Source organism: Thrips palmi, unplaced genomic scaffold (genome assembly GCF_012932325.1).
Source record: "Thrips palmi isolate BJ-2018 unplaced genomic scaffold, TpBJ-2018v1 HiC_scaffold_2, whole genome shotgun sequence".
NCBI classification, from domain to species: Eukaryota; Metazoa; Arthropoda; class Insecta; order Thysanoptera; family Thripidae; genus Thrips; species Thrips palmi.
Window position 1 is genome coordinate 2,413,001 of NW_023144629.1, and position 6,757 is coordinate 2,419,757.

The window sequence follows — 6,757 nt, forward strand, 5'->3', positions numbered from 1 at the left end:
CCAAAGGGGCGCGGGGTGCCACGGTAACCAAGGCGTCTACATCATCAAAAATGAAGCCCGCCGAGACGAGACACGTGTATTAAATTTTTGAAACGACCCTAGTCGACGACAAGTTTGCTCTTCAACAGCGATTGCTTCAGAAAAAAAGCAGGGGCCCACGCGGTAGTTGAACCCGGGCCGCGCCGTTTGCCGCCCGACTGAGCAGCGCGCTCGACCACGAGCGCACTGGGATTAGATTCCTACATAATGGAGCAGCATGCACGAACACAGCGTGCACGGCTACACCGCAAATAATTTATTGTTTGGGCTCGGCGTGTATGGCAAGCTAACGCGTTAGCCCAGGCGAGCGTTGCGAGCGTTTGCGAGTGTAGCGGGGCGCTCTCAAAGCGAAAGCCGAAGGGCAGCACTCGGCCGACCCTCGGCAACCCTTCAACCTTCAACTTTCAGCAATGTTTTGTTTATTGCATTTTTCCCCCATCAAAGCGTGGAGCGCGCCGCTTATGTTTCGGGCGGGGAATTTCGCGCGCGCGCGCCTCGGGCTGAGAAGTGGAATGCGGGGCGGGGGCGTGAGCACCGCGACGAAGGGCACCGAGACCGCGAGCACCGCGACGACGAGCACCGCGACGACGAGCACCGCGACGACGAGCACCGCGACGACGAGCACCGCGACGACGAGCACCGCGACGACGAGCACCGCGACGACGAGCACCGCGACGACGAGCACCGCGACGACGAGCACCGCGACGGACGGACGGACGCCGCTCGCGGCGAACTCTCACCGCTGCGCGGCGCCATGTGGCGAGCACACAAATTTTGGCGCGCAACTGCGGAAAGAAAGTCCGTTTATTTCCGGCGGGGAAGTTTTCAGCTCTCTCTCTCTCTCCAACTCCAGCCCTCACGCCCTTTCTCTCTCTCCCTCTGGCCAATTAGCAGTGGAAAGAAAAATAATAAATATCCGCGCGTTTGCCGCGGTACCGATGATTCTTTAATGCGGCTCGGCCCGATCGCCCGCCCGGCCGGGCTGGGCTCGGCGTTAACCCCCGGACGGTCGCTAATGATCTGGGGGGCGGTGGAGGGGGGCGGCCAGACGGCGCGCCTTCTTTCTGCGGAAGGAATTGCTCCTAGGTTAGCAGATCTGCAGATCAACATCAAATTGGGGCGGACTTGACGAGGGCGGTGGAGGGCAGGCCGTTGCGGCGCCTCGCCGCGCCTTGCAGTGCATGCAGGAGGTGCTGCAGGGGGTGCGGGCCGTCCGGGCACGTCCGCGGCGCCTCGGCGTCACCGTTTGCCGAACGCCGGCACGCCGGAGGCACGCTGGAAGACGGCCAGCTCGGGAAAATACGGTGACGCTAAAGGCCAGCGGGAGCCAACGCCACAAGCACTAACTTTGGCGCGACGGGGCGGGGCGGGGCGGGCGGGGTATGGGCGTGGGCAGGAGTTTAAACGGCTCACTGATGAAGCAAACCAAATTAACCCAGCGCGGGCATGCGAACATGCGCGGGAAAAGCTACAAATTTCAAGCACTGCCCCATGTGTGTGTGTGTGTGTGTGTGTGCGCGCGCGCGCGCATGACGTCTGCGTGCACGCGTGAGTGCGTGTGTGTGTGTGTGTACACGGTGTGTGTGTGTGTGGCCCCTAATTTGCGGTGTGCCGTGCTGAGAGGTGCTACACAGACACGCAGAATCGGGGCTTTTGTCGGTGATGAAGGGGGAGGGGGGGATCGTCGTCCTCACCGACCTGCCCGTCGACGACCTGTCGAAATTCGGTGGCGTCGAGTGGAAAGGGGTGGGGGGGGGGCGTAATGAATAGGTGCGTCAAAGTCGGCGAAAGGCGTGCCGTGTGCCCCACACCGCCGCCGCCACAGACATTGATGACAGAAAATCCGCACAAACAGAAAGAACAAAAGAAATTTTTAATTTTTTTTTTGTCATCCTTATTAATTTTTTTTTCTTTTATTGTTTGAATATTTCATTCAGCAGACGCGCGCGTTCCATCGCGTTTAATGCGGGGGCGCCGCAACTCCGCGGTGGCGGCGGCTTTCTGCCTTTTTTCAGGTGGCAACTTGGCGCGGCATTAATAGAACCGTAATTGACGGCCGTCGCTCTCAACAACAACAAAAACAACAAGTGTGTGATGATGGATGACTTTTCGCTCCGAATCAATACGGGGCGTGTGGGGCGCGCTGGCGTGGCCTTTGGCTTGCCCTTTGGCGTCTGGAGTGGCAGCACGGCTCCACGACGGCGGCTCCATGGACCTGCTACACCCTCCGCTCCGCGCAGCCTCCGCCGCAGAGGAACAGGAGGAACTTTGTCCTGGCGGGACGCAGTGCTGCCGCTCCGCTCGCCCCGCCGGCCACTGAATAACCCCTTGCCCGTGTTTGCACCCGCCCCGCCCGGACCGCCGCCGTCCGCGTGTGCGTGTATGTCAGTAGGGAAATCCAATATTTGCCGTGCCGCCTTGGAGGCCTTGCTCGCCCTGTCCGAGAGGCCCTCTGTGTGGCGTTGCCCCTCCCCTCCGCCCCACGGCCTGGCCGCCCGGCCTCGGTCGCGCCGGTCACCTCGAGTGCGGCCCGGGCGCCCCGACGAGACGAGGGTGGTCGTCGGCAGGATCACGCCGATCAACACGATCTCGCGGAGCAAAGTATGAGCATAACGCCTGTTTCGGTGCGGTCGCGGCCCTTTGGGACCCGCCGCGCCGCCGTTTGCTCGTTAGACCGGGTAAACAGCACCCAACCTTGCGAAAGGGGGGGGGGGGGGGTCATTCAATTTCACCTTTTGGATGGGATTTTAATTCCCGGAAACGGGACGCCGACGGCCAACTGACGCCAAAGCCGGCCAACTTTGTGCCCCCGCCCCGCCCCGCCCCGGACTGGCTGGCTGGTTGGCTGCTTGGTGCCTCGGCCGCCACCAGTGCAGCGCCGAGGCTTGCCCAGCCTTGCCGCGCTGCACCCAACGCCAAACTACGCAACAACAGTGGAAGGCCCCCGACTCGACTCAACTCCACACTCCCTGGGCTGGGCCCCGAGAAGGGCCCCGAGCCAGCGCCGCGTGGATGGCGTCCCTTGAAAAGCGTTTCGCGCCACTCTGTTGGAAATCTTGTATGAAAAATTTCGGTTGCGTGCGCGCGCGCTTCGTCTTCTCTTTGTCACTGAATGCGGGAAAAAGGTTGGCAACCCTTTCGACACTAGTGCGGCGTGGGAATTTTCGCCTGCTTGTGTGGCGACACTGATGCAGAGCAGCGAGCAAGGGTTGGCGGCCCTGACGGGTACGCGGGGCCCTTACAGTGACGGCCCGGCCCGGCCCTGGACGCCCGCGCAGTGACTGTGCCGGCCCAGAGCACACAGCCGAAACGCTCTCAATTGCAGAGCCAATTTTACGTGCCAGTGATTTGTTTGTTTTGCGTTGGCCCCGCCAAGCCCTGCCCGGCTCAGTTCACTGTGCCCCTCCCCGTCCCCCCGCCGGGCACTTACACCAGCCCCTCACCTCCTGGCCGGCCCCTCCCATTAGACCCACTTGCGACCCCCTCCGCCAATCACGGCTCGCTCCTCTCCGTGGCGCCGAGACAGGTGAAAGTGACGCCATCGCGCGGGCTCGCTATCTGAGATGGTTCGCGGGCCAGTGGCTATATTCGATCATTCCGGCGAGCAGTTACGCGCGTTCGACTCCTGGCGAAGGTTAGTTCCGCGCTTGCCGGCCTTTTTTACGGCCGCTGAGCATGCGATAACGGGTCAGTGCGGCGGGCTGTTACCGTCCGCGAGCGCGCGGGGTCGCGGGTTCGATTCCCGCTGATGCTTTCGGTCCGTTTTTCGTTTTACGGCCGCCGGCACGGCGGAGGAACGGAGAGATATGTCTTTTGCGGTCCGGAGCGCGGCGCCGCGGACAGCCTGCTCCTTCCCGTTCCAGCACGGCTCCAGCATGCCTCCAGCACGGCTCCGGCTTCATCCCGACTCCAGACTCCACACGCTCGCAGCGTGATATTCCCCGCCCCCGAAACAGCACGCCTTGCCGGCCGTGCCGAAGAGCGCGCTAGCGCGCCGCTGTCTCGACAAATGGCGAGCCATATGAAGGGGTGGGGGGAGCCCCCACAAATCACTCAGGGCAACATCAGAGTGTCCCAGAGGGGATGTGAGATTTTTTTCTCGCCGCCTGCCCGCCCTGACGCAAGGCTTGGCGCGAGGCTTGGCGCCGAGGCCGTGGAGGAGCGGGGCCGGCGTGGCGGCCTCTGCCCTGCCTAATCCTCCTCGCCGAGCCTCGCCGAGGCCGGGACGGCGGGACGGCACCGCCACGGCGCGGCGGCGCGGCCAAGGCTGGCCGAGGTCGCGGCTGGATAAGGGTCGCGGAGGCTTATAAGCCCTCTCTCCGAGTCTCCGGTTGCCAATCCAGGCAAGGCCCGGCGGGGCGTCCACTGCGGGACGTGTATTCCTAATCAGTTTAAGTGGACGGAAAACAGGGCGGACCGGGCCGGCTCCCCCGGGACCCCTTTCGCCCTCGCCTCCCCCGCCGCTCCAGCCCCGGGGCCGGGCCGCCGGGCCCTCCGGGGGGCTGCTGTGCTGTGCGTTATTATTTCGCTGGCCGGCCGGAACGAGGGAAATCGGACCGCCGTCATTAAAAAGTTGACGACGGCGACCCGGCGGCGGTCGACGGCGACCTGGTGGCGGTCGACGGTGACCTGGTGGTGGTCGACGGGGACCTGGTGGCGGTCGACGGCGACCTGGCGGCGGTCGACGGCGACCTGGTGGCGGTCGACGGCGATTTGGCGGCGGTCGACGGCGACCTAGCGGCCACCTGGTAGCGGTAATCGAGGGGGCGTGTGTGCCGCGTGAAGACGAAACTGCCTGATCAGCGATCCGATTCTCGGCGGCCAGGCCGGGCCAGGCAAGCAGCCAGCCCGCCTGCAATTAGCGTCGACAAAGCGGCGCTAATCACGTCGGCCTTTTCGGCTTTTTGATTGCTTGGCCGTGAAAAGGGAATTTAGCCGCTCCGGATTGGATTATTCTTTTCCTGTTGCCCGCCGCTCGCTTTTTGTACGAGACACTGAGAGCAATCTGTCAGAAGACTGGCATTGTTCCTCCAACTTCGACGGTCTCTCTCTCTCTCTCTCTCTCTCTCTCTCTCTCTCTCTCTCTCTCTCTCTCTCTCTCTCTCTCTCTCCAAGGGCTGCCCCCTCCCCCTCCCCCCGGCCCCCAGAGCGATCGCCTTGACCCCATGCCTGAAAGGATACGGATGGATCGCTATCCTTTCAGACCCTTTTCTCTTTTCTTTAGGCTAAAAAATATTTTTTAAAAGTCCGCGCGCCCCGTGGGGTCCATTGTGCCGCGCGGCGCGACCCGGAGGGGAAGGGGAGGGGGAGTCTCTTGGCGCGCGCCGCGTCAGAAGTTTGCAAACAATGTTGCAGCCAATCATCTTTTCGGGCCAACTCAATTAGCGACGGCCACCTCCCTCCCTTCCTCTCTCTCTCTCTCTCTCTCTCTCCCTCCCTCTCTCTCTCGGGGCGTGGCGGGGCCTGCAGCAGCAGGGCGCCCGGGCGGTGGGGGACTTGTTGTCGCCAAAGATGCAGCAATCCGTAAAAGTGAAGCGGAATAGTTGAGAGGGCGAGAGACACGCAGGCCAAACAAACAGGCGAACGGCGTCCCTGCGGAGGGCGCGGCCCCGCACAGTGGGCCAGAAGACCGGTGGAGGCGGCCAAAACTCTAGACGCGTTTTGAGCTCCAGAGTCGCTAAACAGGCCTCGAACCGAACGTGTGACCCCACCAATGGATTCCTCGTTCGGAGAGCAATCCGGTGGGGTCACACGTTCGATTCGAGTCCCATTTAGTGACTCTGGAGCTCAAAACGCGTCTAGAGTTTCGGCCGCCTCCACCGGTCTTCTGGCCCACTGTGCCCCGACGCGGCCCCGGCGCGGAGCACCGTCGGGGCGTGGCGACGCCAAGGCGACGCTTGCAGGTCGCTTGCAGACGCACAAAGGGCTCGTGTGACGGTGTGACTCGGCTCAAAAGGAATCCGCGATGTGAGCAGCGAAACAGGGACGCGCGTGTGTGTGCGCGCGTTGGTGTGTGGGTGTGGGTGCGCGCGTGGTGCTGGGATTGAGGCCAGCAGGCGACGTCGCACTTATGAAGGAAACTTTGCCCTAGGCCTCGGCGGCTCCCCGCTATCCCCTTTCACTAACGATTGATTTTTATTTCTTATCCTTTTGTTGTTGTTTTTGTTTCAGCGCCGCCGGCCATACGCCACCGCCTCCACGCGAGCGCGCCGCCCATCGCCGCCAAGACGACGGCGTCGTCGCCCTGGTCGGCCGCGGCCACCACCACGACCACCAAGGCCTGGCCCAGCCCCACGGCCTCGCCCACGGCCTCGCCGCGGGGCAGCTCCGCCAACAAACCGGCCACGGCCTCGGCCTCCACCGCGCCGCGCGCCGCCACCACCACCATGCGACCGCCCACCGCGGGCAGCAGGCCCGCCACCAAGCCCGCCACCAAGGCCGCGGCCAACTCCACCACGCCCACCACGGAGCCCGTCGTCAGGACGGCCAGCCAAGCGGAAAGGCCGTCGGCGGCCGCGGCCACGTCGGCCACCGTCACGGCCTCGACCGCGCCGTCGGCGTCGTCGACGGCACGGGCCGCCACCGTGCGCCCCGCCGACGAGGAGCAGTACCCGATGTACGCCGAGTACCCCGACACGTCGGTGAACCTCACCGCCGGCAACGGTAAGTCCTGGGACTGGGGCGCGGCATGGCCTTCGGGATCACCAAGAGGAAACGC